The sequence below is a fragment of the Prinia subflava genome, chromosome 4 (assembly GCF_021018805.1).
Source record: "Prinia subflava isolate CZ2003 ecotype Zambia chromosome 4, Cam_Psub_1.2, whole genome shotgun sequence".
Lineage (NCBI taxonomy): Eukaryota > Metazoa > Chordata > Aves > Passeriformes > Cisticolidae > Prinia > Prinia subflava.
This window is the reverse complement of record NC_086250.1, coordinates 2841032-2859985: the sequence shown is the minus strand read 5'-3', so window position 1 is coordinate 2859985 and position 18954 is coordinate 2841032. Positions and strand designations below refer to the sequence as shown.

The 18954-nt window shown below is 41.8% G+C and overlaps 1 protein-coding gene across 13 annotated transcripts in view; it reads left to right on the top strand.

The window, feature by feature from the left end:
• Positions 1–18954, top strand: part of EPS8 (EGFR pathway substrate 8, signaling adaptor) — a 127793-nt gene that overhangs the window by 25468 nt on the left and 83371 nt on the right. For 8 of the 13 annotated variants that reach the window (XM_063395164.1, XM_063395157.1, XM_063395158.1 and 5 more), the window contains one exon: positions 6247–6385. The exons of 2 other annotated variants lie outside the window; for them this stretch is intronic. The gene's annotated coding sequence lies outside the window, so the exon portion shown is untranslated. The remainder of the gene's footprint in view (positions 1–6246; positions 6386–18954) is intronic. 3 more of the 13 variants (XM_063395169.1, XM_063395166.1, XM_063395168.1) reach the window with 1 other exon arrangement.

Sequence of the window (18954 nt, the reverse complement as noted above, 5' to 3'; positions counted from 1 at the left end):
TAAATATAAAGCCTGAACCAAATGTTCTGTCATTCACCTTTCAGCCCTGAGTTTTCTTAATTATGAAGTTTCTGACTCTTCCCCCCATCCTTCCTTTAAAGACATTCCTGATTTCTGGCTTCCCTCTTCCACATCTTGACAAGTCTCACACAACAAATGAGCTTTAATAAATTCACACAAGGCAAGGTTAGCATGTTTTTTAAACAAGCTTCATTGTTAAATTTTCCCAAGAATACTGGGCATTTTTGTGGTGTGCTTTGCCCTTCTGAAAAAGCAGGAGAGCCTGACTTTTCAGCAGGACAGTTGCCTGGATTGTTTCAGCTCTCATTTTACAAGAGGGCCAGCAGGGGAAGGAGTTGATAGCAGGCAGCTGGGAAATTAAGTTATTTTGCTACTGAGTGGACACTTTGGTATCTCTAGGGCTGAGATATGCCAAGGATGGATGTGGTTTTACACCAGTCTGTCCCTGCTCTCTGTTTCTCTGGTTTTTATGCAATGTCACATGTTTTTTTGGGTTTTTTCCCCTCCCAAAAAAAAAAAATAAAATTGGGGATTGAATTCCTTTTCCAGGAAAAGAAAACTAAAAAGGTCAGCTAGAAGAGCTGGCACAGTTACTTTTCACAGCCTGGTTCCTGCTGCTCTGAGCACCTGTGGCAAACAACCTCCCCTTCTAAGCCAGTGGTAGGGTGAAAAAAAACCTGAAATAAAGGCAGAGCCTTTGGGTGGAGCAGAGGGAATGCAAAGGGTGAACAGGGATGTGATGGGTGTTTTTGCCACAAGGCAATATCTGGAAATTGGTATTTAGAGTGTTCCCCAAGTCCCAGCAAAGCTGCTGAGCCTGAGGATCAAGGGCTGAGCATTTCTGCTCACATTTCAGAGGGACTAGCAAGAAACCAACCCCTTCCTGCACTCTGCTGCTCCTTTCCAAAACCCAAATTATTTTTCTTACCGCTTTTTCTGAAACCCCATGTGATGCTGCCCACACATCTCTTAAGCTCCATCAGTCCTTGTCAAAGGTCTGGAATTGATGCAGTTTTTAAGAGCATTCCCAATCTTGTGGTGTCCCTTTGTGGGAGTGGATTTAATCACACCAGTAACACCCTGTGTGTGTTTCCCTCTGTGCTCATCCTTCCATCTCCAGTGGTATTTGAAGACAATAATGTAATTTTCCTGAATAATGTCCTGCTCTCAGTTTTGTTTACTTACCCCATATCTAAGAGGTTTGATTGTCTTTTGTAGTGCCATTAAGAAATCCCAGGTCTGTTGAAATGTAAGGCCAACTGTGTATTGACTTGAGGAAAGCAGAAACTTACCCTCTGGAGGGGTTTTTTATTATTAATAATCTCTCTTTTCTTCAGCTGAAAAAATAATAATTGTAGGGTTTCTACCAAGATGTTTGCATATGAATATATTTGACAGTGTAATTTTAATGCAGTGAGGTTCAGAAGTGGATCCAAGCTGAATATATGAAAAGAAGTTTTATAATACCTGAGACTAATATATTTGTCTCCTATTTCAAAATAAAAACAGTACCGATTGATTTTCAATTTATTAAACCTGATCCTTGCAGAGTTTGAAAAGCAAACATTGTGGCAGGAGGAATCTAAAACAGGTTTCATTGTCTGTCCTGTAAGAAGCTGAAGCTGAAACAAATGCAGAAGTAAACAAGGAAACAGCTTGTGACAACAGCCACTGAAATCTAATATGTGGCTGTGAATAAACCGAGTCTGACACTGATGCACAAAACCAAGGAAAATATAAACACTCAAAAGGTGGCAATGATAATAATAATAATAAATATCTATATTGATTTTGAACTCCTATAGCAATGAAGATGGACAATTTATAGACATCAAACTGGATTTACAAAGCTTTGCATCAGTATAAGTAACATGAAATACATTTTGCAGTTTATTGCCTTCCCCTCAGATTTCTGTCCCTCTTTATATCCATCCCACTCTTGGGTGGTGTTTTATTCATCTCTTTAGGATAACTATTCTGCAGTGGAATTATAGTGCAGCACTTTGAAATGATATTGTTGAATATAACCTTTCAATTGTCTGACTTGTACATGGGTGGTGTGGAGGTTTCCTTTTCTTTTGGCATTCTGACAAAGTGATGCAGCATTTAGCCCATCAGAGAGGAGAGATGGGCATTTGTGTGGCAAATGAAAAACTGGGAAAAACTGTACTTTTAGAGATGCTGGAAGTGTTCCTGCACTGTGTATCTGACAAAATGAGCATTTTTGTTAGTCAAGAAGCTTTCTCAAATGTGCATTTAGGCAGACCTGCTGCAGAGTTAGACATTGATGAGTTTCTTGGGGGTCTCAATGTCTCCCCGTGGGGTGGAGGGGGTGTATTATGCCTTTTAATTCTAAATCCATTAGTGCTTCTACAACAGGGATTACAAATGCACCACACTAAAGGATAGGTTGTCTCTTTTGACCTTACCAGTAATGCTTTTATCTTTGCCTTGCAAAGAGGCTTTTCCCTGTGCACTTACCCATCAGCTCCTGAAAGGCCAAAGGAGGTGAAAGCTGAACTTGGAGGAGGTTTTTTTTGTTGGTTTTGGATTTTTTTAGTTTTGGTTTGTTGGATTTTTTTGGGTGTTTTTTGTTGTTGTTTTTTGTTTGGTGGTTTTTTGTTTTTTGGGGTTTTTTTTGTTTGTTTGTTTTGTTTTGGGTTTTTTTGGTGGGGTTTTTTGTTGTTGTTGTTGTCCTGGTGGTGGGTTTTTTTGTGGGTTTTTTTTTTTCCCTAGTTACATAAATGACTGAGTGAGGAGCAAAATATTATGTTAAATAAACTGCTGTGTGATGCTTTCAAGTTCTTTTTCCTGCGTGCTGCATTACCATCTCAACACACTGCCTCTCTCTTTTCCACATCCTCAAACCCTGCTGGTGTGCATTAAAAACAGAGGGGGGGGGAAAAAAAAAAAAAGAAGAGAGTTAATTACAACTGCTTATAATGCTGAGGAAGAAATGTTTTAAAAAATACAAAAATCTCCTTCCCTACTATTATTACTAATTTCAGACAGCAGCAGTGCCTCTGGATCTGTTCAGGTGACCACTTGCACTCACTTTGAAGCACGATTGTACTTTTTCAAGGCAAGCTTATACCAAACTAATTGATTCTTTTTCTCTTCCCCCCACCCCCCCCCCCGCTTCTTATTAAATAAGTTTGGCTGGGCCACATTTGCTTGGATTAAATACAAGCAAAAAGAAAACTCACACTGGTTCAGGAAGTTTGTTTTGTGGTTCTTTGGAAAAGAACATTCTGTCCACTCTGTGCAAAACCAACACAAACAGTCTCTTGGCACAGACACTATTCTTTGTAGATACCTTACACTTCAAATTATCTCTCTGTTATTTTGCAAGATTAGGTATCACAGTCCATATTTCCTGGATGAATCCTGCCTTGTGTAATTGTGCTTTTGCAGTGGTCGTTGGTAGTTTAACACGATTTAATCCTCTAAACACTACTTGAGATCTGCTGATAAAACATACTGAATAATGGAAACTGTGATTATAGATTTTAGGAGAGTAAATGTGGTTTATGTACCAGCACTTATTTAGAAGTGGTTATGTTTCATTGGAGAAATGATCATGTAAATATGGTGTGAAGGAAAGAGCTGCAGAGGCACGGAGTAATAAAACTGCAAGAGGTTTTTATTTATTTTGCAATTGAGGGATTGTGTGTGAGTTCTGTGGAGAAATGTCCTTTTCCCTTTTAACTTTTTAAAGGGTGTCATTAAGCTCCTCTGTGCTACTCAAGGAGTGCTGGGATGATGCATTTTGTGTGCTTGCAGCAGGCACTGCTCACATGTGAGAATCTGGCAGGAGCTGCCGGAATTGGGAATAGCAGCAGAGAAGGAAATGTGCTCTGTGTGACCCTGAACAAACAGGGAGCAATCTCTGGTGCCCTCTTTTGATAAGATATTTGGTGGAACCAGTTAGGGGAGGATCTTAGGTGATGTTAATAAGTTATTGGACTGATTCTTCAAGTGTCTGTAACTTCTGCTGGCTTGGGCTCTTACTGGAAGGGAAAACAAAGATATCTTGTACCTTGTAGGAGGCAGTCCTACATGTAGTAAATGATATTCCCAGAGGGTGATAAAAGCAAATCAAATCTGTCCTGTAATAGCTTTGAATTGAGCTGAAGTTTTACACACACATCTGGATGTAAGTTTTGAGAGCTACGTTTTTAATGTAAAAGGAAAACACAATGGAGAACCCCAACCCTTTGGACTTTCTATTTCCATACATTTAAATCCAAAGACTAGAGTAATTTCAATGTCATGTCTGTCTTATCTTTCCAGCAAAGCCTTTTCCTATAATTAAAAGGACATCAATTTTTCTAATTGTTGCCAAATCCAATCCAAGCCTCCCACACAATCATTTGACCCTTCCCTCCCCCTCCCATCATTGTCTGATATTTTGTTTGCACAGTTATTATTCATTAACTGTGTGCATGTCCAGGGCAGCAAACAGAGGAATCACATTAGCAAGGAGGAGCTCAAACTCACCAGTAAAATCTGTTTTCTCCTTTCTTTGGGATGGGAATCCCAAAACCTGTAACAAATGTCAGAGATAAAGGGCCTGGAAACAATGAGTGTGCTGCTGTTTGCTACTTCCTATTCTTAGCAGAATTCTTTAGTTTCCCATTCTACTGAGAAGAATTAATTCCTATGTAAGAAGCTACTGAGATTGTAAGTTAGTACTGGGAAAGAAAAGAGGTGTAGCCTGTCCATTTTTATTTTTTCTGACAGAATCACACATAATCATTATTTATAGTTGGAAGGTACCCCTGGAGACCATCCAAGGGAGGGTCACCTAGAGCAGGTTACACAAGAACAGGTGGGTGGTGGAATCTCCAGGAAAGGGAGATTCCACAGCCTCCCTGGGCAGCTGTTCCTGTGCTCTGCCCTCCTCGGTGTAAAGTTCTTCTTTATGTGAAGGTGGAACTTGTTGTGGTTTAGTTTATGGCCTGTCAGTGGGCACCACAGAAAAGAGCCTGGCACCATCCTCTTGGCACCCCTTTCAGATATTTATATTTATATTTATATTTATATTTATATTTATATTTATATTTATATTTATATTTATATTTATATTTATAGATTCCCTCTCAGTTTTCTCTTACCCTGGACTAACCAGGCCCAGCTGCCACTGTCTCCTCTTGAGAGAGGCACTGCAGACCCCTCATCATCATTATATCTCTCTCCAGTAGCTCCTTCTCTTTCTTGGATATCTTTATCCATGATTTGAAGGGAATGAAATGGGCATGGAAGGGTGGGTGGGGAGCCTTGCCTGAGGTCACTGAGCTGGGAAAGGCTGAGGCTCATGAATGGAAGGCATCCAGCCTTAAGGTGTTGTGCCCACGTGTTTTTTGTCCTTTTTTCTGCCAGGGTTTCCTGGTCAGAAAAAATATTAATTGTTTATGTGCCCTTCAAACATTAAAATGTTCCATTTTCAACAGAAATAGGTGATTAACAGATAAACCACCAGTAGAATCTGGTCACATTAGTAAGCAGATTGATATACTGCTTCCTTTTTACATTAATGTGCAACCACTGGATCAATTCAGATTGGCTGGATTGACCTGTTGTCACTTGTCCTGTCAGTGAGTTGACTTGGTGCTGCTTCTCCCCAGTTCTGTTGCTATATCAAATTGATCTGTATGTTTTAATTAATTTTAATTGGATTTATGGTAAATGGTCTTGTAAGCGAGTGGAAATGGAACCTCTAATAGAAGTCACAGAATTGGGATAATGCCAAAATGAAGGCCTAAAGAGAGTAATTAATAGGAAATTCTGCTGTAAATTGGTCAGAATTAGTAAATTTTGAAGAACTGATCAGTGCCTGGGGTAGGGCAGCTATCAAGGTGGAAGTGACTTGTATTACAACTAAGTAAGAATTAAGTGTTGGATGTCAATAAAGAAATGAAATAGAAAAGAACTAACTCTTGAATGTCAGATTCAAAACTGAGTGATAACAAAATTTGGAGGGTTTTAGGATGGAGGCTGTCCAGTTATCCTGACTGTGATGTTCCTGTTAGCTGTACAGAGGAATCCTTCCTGCTATCACTGGTGTTCAGGAAATTCACACTGCCAGTAGTGGCTGAACTCTAACCAGAACTGTGTTTCTCCCTAAAAATCACATTTTAAGAAATCAGGGATTAGCAGGTTGAACCCATTGTATAATGTGCAGAGGAATTGCAAAGCTGAACCTGTTTCTCTTCTGGTTTTCAGTGATTTGTCCCGTTGGGCAGCTGCCTTGTGGGTGCCTCTGGAGAGATGCCAGCCAGCTGAATTAAGCAGTGGCAGGGACAGCATCTACCCAGGTGAAGTTTTGAAGCCAGGCACGTGGCATTTGCACAAGTGATCACTGGTGAGTTAGCACAGCTTCCCTCTTTGCTCTCTGCCTCTTTAACATCTGGCATCTGATGAAAAATCCAAGTTCTGGATGCACAGACTGGCCTGCCTTGCTTGTTTTTTCCAGAGCATGACTGATGGGCTTAGAGAAAATGAGGGTGATCCAGGTTGCCAGCTAATCTTAGGAAATCCTTACTATTTGTTTGTATGTTTTTGGATTATTTTCCCCTCTCCCTCCACTGAATGAGCGACATCCTGGTGAGGCCAAACTGCAATTCTGTAGTGTTTGTGTGTTATTCTAGATGATATCAGTGTTCTTTTTTAACCAGAGGAGATTTTATACCCTCTTCCTTAGTGCTTCATAACCTGGAAATCTAAGCTGTGGGGTTGTGATAACAGAAGTAGTGACTGGCTGCTGTCAGCACAAGGGTGATTAAAAATGTGTGTGTGCGTGCTGGTCCGCTCTTTCCAGCTGAATAGAAAATGAAACTACCCAAAGCCTTTTATGTAAGTGCGTGGATTTGGGTTTTTTTTCCTGTTTAAATCTCTGTGTGGCTGTGTTCAGACAAGCTTCATCCCAGCTTCCTTTTGAAGATGCTGTCTAAAGAAAAGGGTGAGCTTGTTCTGACCTCTGAGGCGTGATCCTGTCCCCAGCTCAACACTAGACACAACCTCTCTACAAAAGACAACAGCTAGCAATTAAATCTTTTATAGGGGAAGGTGGTTTCTAGTCAGTTTTTCCACTCTGTGATTTTCCTTGATAAAACAGTGGCAATCTGCTTCTTCCAGAAGCTGAGATGCTGTGATTCTTTGACAGCAAATGTGTGGAGAGCTGCCTTACACCTTGTAACACCCTGCTTTATTTAAGACTCTGCCATGCTGGGCTGACTGCTGTTTTCCTGGGAGTGTGGCACCGAGGAATTATTGATGAGATGCAGCCTGGTCTGTAAAACACACGTTTGCTATTAAAAACAACACATGGGCCCTTAGCTATAGCTAATCATTTAAAAATCTCTGTGGAATTTGGGGGAGATTGCCCCTCTGAACATGGATAGGATCCCATTAAAGCATCAGCAGGACACAGCTCAGCAGCAGGTGCTGAATTATCCCATTAATTTCAGAGTGGGGGCTTTGTGCTTTAGGCAGAGCTACCTGAGGGTCTCCTGTGGAGCAGCTTGGAGGAGGTAGAAGAGCAGGAAGGGTAAAATGTACTTGTCTGGCTCTTTCAGGTTCTTGCCATACTGTTAAAAAGGCTTTTTGGAATATTTGGACAAAATCCTGAAGGTCAGTGCTGTCCTGAGCTCTACATGCTACCCTGATTAGCAACAGAGTTGGGAAATTTCCCTGGCCTGAAAAATTATGAGGGTAATTCTGCTTTACGCTGGAGTAGGCAAAGGCAGAGCAAGGAATACAAGTACATTATTTCAAGGTCCAGTAGCTTATTAAGCCAGACTAAAATAAGCAGCCTTTAATTAATGGAAAGTTTAGGAAAACACATTTGGTGTTATTGCCACATAACCACTGCAAGTTGGAACATACCTGTCCTTAAGTTCCTTCCCTTTTTATTGCTGCTGCTCTTCCTGCTTCAGTTCAAGCATAAACTGCTGCTGTCGTGGGAGCCTCTGAAGGTAGATGCAGAACTCTGAACCCCAGCACTTAAATAATACAGCAACCTTAGTGCTAAGAGCAGCAGCTTTGGAGGAGAAGGGTTTTCAAATTGTGGCAATTGCTTTTCAGGATGTGTAGAAATAGAGAAAGCAAGGCAATTATTGAAGCAGTGTTTTTTTATTTGAAATTGTCACGTGGGTAGGAGCACTTCTTTTTCGTTTGTAAATATCTACAATTATGAAAAGTTAGAGACCCCAGATTTTTCTAGAAGCCAGATAATTACAACAGAAGCACATCTATGTCTTGGTCAGGGGAACACCAATTTAGGACAAATGTCTGAGGTCTCAGTCTGACTCACGACATGGAATGTCAGCACGGGGGAGAAGGCAAAAACCTTTGCTCTCCTGGAACATTGGTGGGAGAGGCTCCTGTGGGAACTGCAGGATCAGGAAGGTGCCTTGGAAATTCCCTGCACAGAAAAAGACTGAGTCACAGCAGTGCCAGTGGTGGCTGTGCTGTGACAGAAATCACCACGTGCCCTGGGTGTCCCCAGGTTCATGGGTTTGCCTATGGCAAGAAACGCGTGTGAGCGCAAATGCAGGTTTTTAGTTTGCTGTTTGTTTGTTTTTTTCCCCGTTTCTGAGAGCACTATAGAGCATGGAACTTCAAGTGCAAGGTGTCTGGGGAGTGCCCTGCCCTTAGGGCTGAGTGGTGTTTTGCACTTTGCTTGCAATTCTGCTCGATTGCTGTTTGCTACCTGCAGGTGCAGCCTGGGCTTCTGAAACCACAGTTTGAACCTTCATCTGGAAGCTGAATTGTCTTACACTTTATTTTAATTTTTTGGGTTTTTTTAACATCTAGTTCTTCTTAATTATAGTGTCAGAACAGTATTATCATAGAATCATAAAATATTTTACATATGGGAGATCTTTAAAGACCTTCTAGTACAGCCCCCCTGCAATGGGAAAGGGACATGTTCAGGTTTCTCCATCCAATCTGGCCTTGAATGTTTCCAGGGATGGGGCATCCACCACCTCTCTGGGTAACCTCTTTTGCCATCTTCATTGTAAAAAACTTCCTTATATCCATTCTGATTCAACCTCCTTTTCCTTTAAAACCATTATTTCTTGTCCTATTGCCGTGGGCCCTGATAAAAGGGTCTGAGCTCATCTTTCCTAAAGGCTCCTGGAAGTACCAAATCACTGAAGGGATTGGCTAATAAAAATATTGCAGAACCAGGTAAATGAACCTCCTGCCTTAGGTGGTTGGATGCTGAACTGACAGGAACTGTAAATCATCATAAACCTGTAAAAGATTAATGGTTAGCTACCAATGACTGTTCTGAAACTCAAGGAAAATGATAGCTTAAGCCGTTGGTACAAATCAAACAACCCTTTTGTTAACATAAATTTTGCACATAAATTTTGCTTAGATCCAAAACCTATGAAGCTGGATGGGTACTTCTGATGATTTTTCTACAGCAAAATTTAACTTCTACTTCTTGACAGGAAAAAATAAAATTCCTAGGAACCATTGGATTTTTTTTTTTTTTTTAATCCTTTAATTCGAAACAAACGGTTACATTATCTTTTAAATCCTGAGGCCTGGCTGCTGAGTGGGGGATGTGCTTTGGGGCAGGTAGAGAAATCTGGGCCTTTCCTGTGGTGTTGGCTGCTGGTGCCCATGTGCCCGGCCCTGCAGTGTCACAAATAAGAGCCGTGCTGCCTGCAGAGCATCAACAGCTTGTCAGGACAGACAGCATCTTCCCCTCCTGGCTGGCACTGAAAAGGTTTAGAAATGATCCTAATCTCTTCTCCTCGAGTGACTCTGGAGGCGTTAGGGTTTGTTCTTTCCGGATTTAGGGAAAAAAAAAGGCACTCTGCTTTTCATTTGTGCTGAGTTTGCAATTGTGCTGTTGTCTCTGTGGCCTATCCAAAATCGTTAATCACCCATGGAGTGAGAGAGGATGTGAAGAAAAGAGGGGGTGAGGGGAGAGGAAGGACATAACGGGGTTTTCCTGGGTTTAGGCGGGGTGTTTATTCTACAGCAGCTGTTCCTGGTACCCAGGGGAGCACGTGGCGAAGGCGGGGTGACAGTAATGGAATGTGGCACTCGCTCACCGTGTGGCAAGGAGGAATTGTGTGTCTTCTCTCTCCTCTTAGCTGGGCCTGTAGAAGGATTTTATTGTTTAATGCATCTGTGTGGCTGTTCTCTGCTCTGGGATGCTGAAAGTGGAATTGTGAGATCCAACAGCATGAAAACAAACCCAAGCAATGAAGTCCCCTGTAGGGTACATGTGGAGAGCACCTTTGCCCTCTGTCACCAGAGGGACAGGGCTGGGTGAAGCACTGGGTTTGACTTGGCTCCCACCTTTGTTTGGAGGTTGCTGTGGTGATGAATAACCTTTGCAGAGGGTGTGTGAGCCAGGGTGTGCTCCTGCCTGGGTCCTGGCAGATAAAACAAAGCCCACGGTGTCTGTCGTGTGCCCTGGCTGGGGACTGGGCTCCCAAAATAAGGGAAAGCTGCTGGCTCAGAGCTGGTTATTGAGGTGGCAGAGAGCTGCTTATCACTTCCCCTCCCTGCCTTCCTAGCAGGAAGCAGGAGCCTGGGTTTGTTCCATTGCGTGGAAGGGGAGCTGATGTGCCTTATTTGTGCAAGCTTGTGACACCTGAGCTTTGTCTCCTCACCTGGCCTGGAGGAAAGGGAGCAGTAGAGCAAGAGACTGCCAAAGGTACTCTGCAAAAGGAAATATTATTATCTAAAAGGCCTGTCTTTTTCTTTTCCCCATACCATTGCAAAAATTACATTTTCTATACTGAGGAAACGTTTGCTTCATTTTACTCCTCATTTATCAATGAGTGTTACAACAAATCATTGTTAAATTGTCTGCAGCTCAAAATAGAAGTGTGTTTTTCATACTAAGACACAAAAGTCTGATCTAACGACCTCATAGTGATACAGAAGTGTGTGAAATCTGGAATTCTACATAAGCATTGCATGCTTTCCTCAGGAATTCACACAAGTATGCTTAGATGATACAGGTGTCCAAAGATGCTACAAATATCACTTCTAGATGAGAATTGCCTTCAAAAAGGTCTTGGAATGTTGTTTTCCCCACTCCTAGCAGGAGCTGGCAAGAATGAATTGCCACCTGAGGCAACTCATGGAGAATTTTCCTCCCTGCATATCTTCCAACATCTGTGAAGCTGCCCTGTGCACAACTCACAGGGAGAGCTCTGTGAAAAATTGAGTCACTCAGGGGTGATCCAATGGCCATGACAAACACTGTGATCTTTTAAATGTCTATTTTTGATGCATAACTCCTGAAATTTTTTTAAAAAGTGAATTACTCAGCTCTGTGTCAGCTCTCCATCTCTTCACAGACCTTCAAAAAAGGTGATTTCACCCATCAGGCTGTGCCTTGTTCTTGGCTGCAGCCGTGCTGAAGGACCAAAGAGGAAGATGAAAACTCTTTAAAAGCAGTGAGGCCTCTCACAGTGTTTAAGCTGGAGGTGGCAAAGGCAGGTCCATGGCCCTCCACTGCACGACTGATGGATTTTCTTTGAGTTAGAGCACTTGGGGCAATAACCTCCTCTCCTTTCAGCAGTTGTTTGAGGCTTTTCATCTTGAAGGTTTCTCCAGCACAATTTAAACATGCTGTCAGCTGCTTTTAGTCACTTACTTAGTTAAAATCACCTTTATTAGGAGTATTTAAATACATCTTCTAATACCTTATTCAGGCTGCCCTCCTGGATTTTTGAGAATCTGGAGAATGCTGCTGATAGAGCGGAGCCAGCATTTACAGGAATGAATTGATGGCAGTCCCCTAGCTGTGTTTTTACATCTGACACATTCTCCAAGGCTAGCACAGCCCCTCCCATACTCCTTCAAGTTCATTTGTTCCATTTCAGCTCAGCCTTTTGAAATGTTTAGTGATGAATGAGCGTGCTGTACAAGCTGGTGATCAGGAGCAGCTGTTCAGAGCCGTGCATTAAATTGAACCCATCTGGCAGTGGGCTCTTCAAAGTGTGAGCTTCTCATTGTCAGGAGAGCTGATCACCCCAGAGCAGGATCTGGGTGCTCTTGGCCAAAAAGGAAAGGACAAATCTAAAGGAGGAGTGCTTGGATGGGCTCTGGGATGCAGAGCTGGGATTTTGCCTGCTGAGATGAGAGCAGAGTGGTTACGAGCAGCACTTCTGCTCTGACATGCACAGAGTTGTTCAGATGTAGACTGAAATTAGGAGCTGACTTGCACTAGGCTTTGTAAAGCTCATTTGTGATGGTTGCTGCTTGGGTTTTAATCCTAATTTGACCTCATCACCACCTCTTTAAATTTTTTGGTTGTAAAGTTTTCCTTCAGAGCATGAACTGAAGAGAAGTTTTATTCAAATCAACAAAAGGAGGCAACACTTTTTGTTTATTTGTTTCCCCCCCAGTATGCATGCATCTTTTTTTTTATACTCATTCACAAGTAGAGATGAGCAAAATGCATCTCCTGAAGCTGTTCTGCAAACTGCACTTAAGGCAGCATTTCAGCCCAACTAATGGTTGTTTCCTGATTGCAGTAATTGTTCTCATAATTTTAAGTGAAAGCTTCAGTCCTTAATATTCTCTGTAAATGACACACAGGATATGGAAGGCAGCTGATTCACGAAATACAAATCTGAAATATGTAGATCTTATCCAGGGGGAACCTCTCTTGGCTTCCTTCTCCCAGTTTGCTCCTCACCAAGACTTGAGTTGAGAGGACTGTGCTTGTGCTGGGTTGTGTGTACAGCTCTAGGGAAAAGCATTCCTTGTTACCAGCAGCTCGTTCACCCAGGTATTCCATTTTTATTTTACCATTCCACTTTTAGACAGGCAGCTCTTCTTGGAGGAGCAGAGCAGAGCTTCCTTTGCCGCTGTAAAACTTTCATTTAAGTTGCAGCAGGGCCATATTTTATTTCTAGGCTCTGCTGTGGTCTCCAGAGCTGCAGAGCCCCCTCTTTTTGCTGGTGCTCAGCTCTGCTGTCCCCTGCAGCAGCAGCAGCCCACCCGTGTTTCCCTGCAGAGAATTTCTCCTTCTCACTCTTGCTGGGGCAGCCTGCAAGCACTGCAGCTCAGAGTGCAGCTGCACTGCTGCTGCATTCCTGGTGCGGGGCCACACCAGCACTTTTTAATTAACACTAAATTCAGTGCTGGCAGGAGCACAGAGAAGGAAAAAAAAAAAATACACCAAAACAGAACACCCACACTGGCTTTGTGAGCTTGTATTTTGTGTCTGTTATCCTATGGTAAGACAAGAACTTTTAGCTTTTCTTTAACACAGAGAAAGCACTTTCTTTCACACTGAAGTGAAGCAACAATGAAGCCTGTTCTTTCTGTGTACCTGGTAAATATAGATTTTTTTTTTTGTGAGAACTCATTAACGTGTTCCACATGGAGAGGTGAGAATGGCACTTTGAGTGGAGAGATTGATTGATTGATGTTGGCTTGTATTAAGAAAATATGGCTAACAGAAGGAGTCAATACATGCTCTTTTAAAATTTTTTTTCCTGTGGAGTACATTGTTTTTCCTGCATGTGTTTAATGAGGGAACGTAGAGGGGCAATGCTATTGCTTAATAGCCGACAGTGTCTTGTTATCTTCCTTTAAAGTACTTAAGAGTGTTAAAACACAGCTATTAAGATCTGGCACTCATTTGAGGGCCCACTTGGGACTCTGGGTTATAAACATGCAGCATCTGTAAATGAGCTGCAGATGCAGAGGAACGCTGAGTCCTTCACCATTTAACCCAACAGGCAGCAAAAGCAGAACAGAACCCTAAGAGAGAAAAGCCTCTCCTTCCCCTCTGGGAATGCTCACACCTCTCTGGGCTGAGCCTCACAAATGAAAAAGCCTCTCCTGATGTTCCAGTGGGGTGTCCCATGTTCCTATGGATGGACCAAGCCCTCTGCTGCAGCACTGAGACATCACAGAATGATGAATTAAACTCCTGGAGCCTTCTCCACACTGTACTGATCATTAGGGATGAAATGATGTGGTTTTAAATTCTTTTCCTTTGGCTCTTACAGCCTGTTTTGAAAAATGAGGAGTTTTGGCACTGCTGTGTGCTGTAAGCAGAAGAGCTGATTATTTTGGGCAAAGAGGAGGCTGCTGTGCTAATTTCTTGGTGGACTTAATTGCTGATGAACAGGGATCTGATTCAGCTTAGACAATACTGACATGTTCCTATAAATTGGTGTTAGGCAGGGTGGTGTGCTCCCCAAAGAGTTTCAGGAAACCAGGACCTTTTTGCACCTGTGGAAGAAGGTGCAGCTGATAATTCCTATAATGGAGGTGAGGTGCAGGAAAATACACTGTGTAGCAAAGAAGGAAATGCAGATTCCTTCTGTGAAAAGGAAATTTCAGGATTCTGGCAAGGCATTCTTACACCTGTACAGTTTTATAATGTTGAATGCAAGCACCAGTTCAAGGTTTCAGAGAGGAATGGTATTTTAATCTCATTACTATTATTTATTAATTGTTATTATTATCATTTTTTATTCCTTACTTAAAAAGAGCATATTATTTTAAAAAGGAGGGTATTACTTTGATTTTCATACTGATCCCCCTTCAGCATGAGGAGCAGACTTTGTCTAAAATTCTCAGCAAAGATCACAAAGATCATCTGCTTTATGTTGTGGCTGTTAGCAAACACAAAATACTAAAACAAATGGTTCAAATATGAGTCATTATGGTTATGTATTGCAAAGATGGACTCATTTTTCTTTGTTTCCCATAATTTTTTGTCATTCAAATAAAACTGTGGCTTCTCATTCTTGTGTAAATGGATATTCTCATAGTTCTTGCACATCTTTTCTGGATACTTAAGAAAAAAAAAAAAGGTAGAATATTCTTTGTAGAGGTTCTTGTTTCTCATGCTCCTTACTCTTGTTTTGAGGAGTGGATTCAGACCAGAACCCTTTTATGTCTTTATTATTGTTACCTATCTTAGAAAAACAAAACAGAAACAAACAAAAACCTCAAAACAACAACAAAAAAACAAACCTCAAAATCTTTCTACCATGTGACCATTTAGAAAAGCAGTGTCTCACTTAAAGAGAGTTAAGTATGCTTTTAGAATTCATTCTCAATATGACAAATACAGTTATTCAAGCAGCTGTAAGCCACAGCCCCCTTTCCCCTACTCTTTCCCCAATCTTTTCCTGCTTTCTGTGCATCCTGGTGCTCCCTGTGCACGTGTGAGTGGGAATTGCTTCCTCTGCCCTCTGTTCACTGGGCTCGTGTCCATTCCTCCCTGTTAAACAAACCCTTGCTCGCCAGCAAAACCTCTCAGGTCTATTTACAATTTGCTTTAGAGGTGAGGTGATTGCAGCAGGAGTTCCTGAAAGCCACTGCTGCTCTGACATTCCAGCTCAGGTTTGGGAAGCTTGGTCTGCCCTGGGCTTGTCCTCAGCACTGCACAGGTGAGCTCCATTCCCAATTCCCGGGTATTTTTAACCTTTTCCCTCCTGCCCTGGCACCCAAGGGCTGGCAGAGCAGAGCTGTGGGGAGGTTGTGTCCTGTCTGGGGTGGTGACATCCAGAACACGCCCAGCCTGTCACCTGAGCTGCTCCATGCTCAGCTGTCAGGTGCTGCATTTGCTGTTGAAACAGCAGAGCGTGACATTATATGTCCTCTAGATTATATCTCTGTATTTTCACTGTTTTATATGGCATTATTATATGACATTTATTTATGACATGATGCCTCCTGTGGATCTCTGCAGATTCCACCCCCTTTTGACGAGTTTGGTGGGGATTGAATGGCTGTGGTTGAAATGTTGTGGAGGTTCTTGCAAACGGGACATGATGGCCATTTTATGAGCTCGGTTTTCATTGTAAATAGTGTTTAAAAGTACATTCAGTGAGGTTTGGCTTGGAAAGCATAACCCTGCACACAGCATTTGTGTCGCTAGAAATTCACACTGTTTCTGTGCTGCTTTGTATATTTAGATTTCTTTTTCTTTCTTTCAAGCTACATGCTTTAAAAATTACAGCAAATAGACAAGTACACCTTTGAAAAGTCCTTATCTCCTGGCACAATAAAATTGACCTTGGTCCTGGGGGCTTTGAAAGGAGTGCAGTAAAAGTGTAGATGTTTACCTTGCAAAACCTTTCCTCCTCTGCTTTGAAACACAGAGTGATTTAGTGCTTTGGTGATAGGGAATTCGTGATCCCTCCAGTTAAACCACCCTGAGCAGCCCCGCTTTGATTCTCCTCTTCCCTTTCACGGTGGTACCCACCCCTGTAAAATGCTAATGGCATGGAAGGGTGTTGCACAGAAACAAGGAGCCTTTGACTTCGGAAAGGAAAGAAATCTTGTCCAAAGCCCTTGGAAAACTCTACAAGGACAATACTCACAAAGAAGATGACATCTCTCTGCTGATATGCAAAGGGATTGGTCATTTAGGGAAAAGGTAAAGCAGCATCTCCAGTGTCCGGCTTTGCCTTACAGCTTTTTCTTTTATTTTCTTTTTCTTTTTTCTTTTTTGAGGTGGAGGTTTGATAGAATGTGTTGTTAACTATGAAAGAATGTGTTGTTTCCTGTTTGAGGATTTTAATTATTTTAATTGTCATTTGTCAAAGTAGGTACTGAAGTTAGTGCAGGGTAGACCTTCTCAATCTGATAGCCCTGGGATGATAAAAATGTGATTATCACAAGAGTCCTGGCCTTCGTTTGAAGTTATTTCTCAGATACTGAATTACAAAGTTGACACACTTCTGTTCCAATCTGCTGATAAAGTAGAGTCCAGGTTGACCTTATATATGAGAACACAATCTAAATCCCAAGGATTTCCTTCCTAAATGTTAAGGTTTTGTGCCAGATTTTATGAATGGTGTTGATTCTACCTACCTGCAGCATTTGGTTAAGGCTTAGGGGCAGTGCAGACTTAAAACAGATGCTGCAGTAGAACAACTAAATTTTCTATTTAAGTAAAAAATGCTTGGCTTAAATGCAACCTAGATTTTTTTTGGTGGATATATAATTTGTAATCAAACTGAAATTGTTTATAAGTGGTGAAGAATCACTTGTTCTGAGTGCTGTTCTAAAATAAAATTATGTTTCTGTGCTAATTTCTCTCTGAATTGTCCTAACCATTGAGAGAGGCTATGATGAGGGCAGACAGACTTGTTCCTGGTTTTAGGGGTTGGGAAAAAGAGTTATTGAGATGTGAATAAGTAAGAATCCGTGGTGAATCTGGTTAAGGAGAATGAGACCCGTCTCTGTTGGGAGATTATTTTGTTTGTGAAGATAATCTGGTTTAGGGGTGAATGGTTTAAGAGTCCTGGAGTGCTGCCTGCTGTGCTCTTGCCATGTGAGACCCTGTGGGTGCAGGAGCAGCCTCTGCTTCAGCTCAGAGCAAATCCAGCACCACTGGAACTTGCACAGGAACGTGCAGGGCCTTTGCTGTCAGAGCATTTCTTTAGTCAGATGATAAACCATTGATTATTCCAATATTAACACATTTCCATCCTGTTTACTAGTCAAAGTCTGATAAAACAAAGATCAGAAAATTAAACTATTGTAGAAGATCCCATTCTAACTTTTTACATCTTTGATGTGGATACTTTTCATAAATAGAGCAAATGCTTTTAATTATGTTTTTCTCAAGCAGTTCTGAAGAAGTCTCTCCTTTTGGACCCTAAATTCCTAAAACTTACCCACTTAAATTTTTTTCAGCATCTCTGACTGTTATTAGAACCTATATTTTTGCATATGTAGATATTATTTGATCTTTTCAAACCGCATTAATTCTTGTTAAGAAATCTTATGTTTCTACCTTAATCTTTTTTTTTTCTCTCCTCCATCTGGAAATGGTTGGATTAAAGTGCTTGTCCATATTTATTGAGCAATATGAATGGCCTGAGTCCAAGGTGATTTATGACACCTTGTTCATCCTGTATCTTGATGTATTCCAATAACACAAACTCTGCCCAGAACGTGTGGAACGCTTTGAACTCTGATCTTGTGAGTGGCAGAGGCAGGGTTCTGGCTGGCTCTCCTCTGTAACCATGCTGTCTTTGGCTCTGTCATTTTCATAATGAAAAAGTTGAAAGTTTTGGCTTTTTAGGCTTTGTTTTGATTTTTAAGTTCCTTAACTGAACTGAACTTTGAGGATTGTCTTGTGCAGTATATTCCTTACTGTTTGCAGTGGAGGAAACGTGGGGGTTACTTTGATAAAGCTGCCCACCATTGATTCTTTCCTCACAAAACTAAATTGCCTGAAAGGACAGCAAAAAAAAAAAAAAAGCCACAGGATGGGAGAAAATCTCCCTGGAGTTGTGAGCAGGAAGAGGCTGGGTTCAGTAACTGGGCAGGGCAGAGATGATGGCCTGGTGAGAGCACACCCTGTGTGCTCTGTGCTTGCTGTCCCAGGGCAGGGACTCACAGGAGGACACACCTGTCATTGTCACCTGTCATTGTCACCTGCTGGGATGAGGAGAGCTGCACGCTGGATCCGACTGCAGGGTGTTTGATGGGAAGAGGGGGCTGCAAGAAGAGGGGACACAGGGATGCTCCTGAGTTTTCTCTCCTAGATAAAGGGAAAAAGAAAAGAAAAAGGTGAGCTCTCCTTTTCCTAGAAGAGAAGGTGGTAAAGAGGGTAGGACTCTCTCAGCATGTGGAATCAGCTCACTGAAAATTAGTAGAGACACATTACTGCACTGTTACTCCACTGCTTTAGCATTAGCACTTTTAATTGCACTGTTGATTTATTTTTTTTTTTTTAATACTTTTTTGCCACAAGTTCAAGGTCCTCCTGCCCTTTAACCAGTTTGGCTTCTCAATTCTTTTGCTACAAGCATCCTTTGGAACTCAGTGCCCTGTTCTTCGTGTTTGACCTTCAGAATTAGTCACCTAATTATGGAGTGGGCTGACCCAGCCTGTGTTGGACCAAATTGCTAAGAAATAACTGTGAATGCTGATGATGCTAACTATGGAGCACTTAAAACC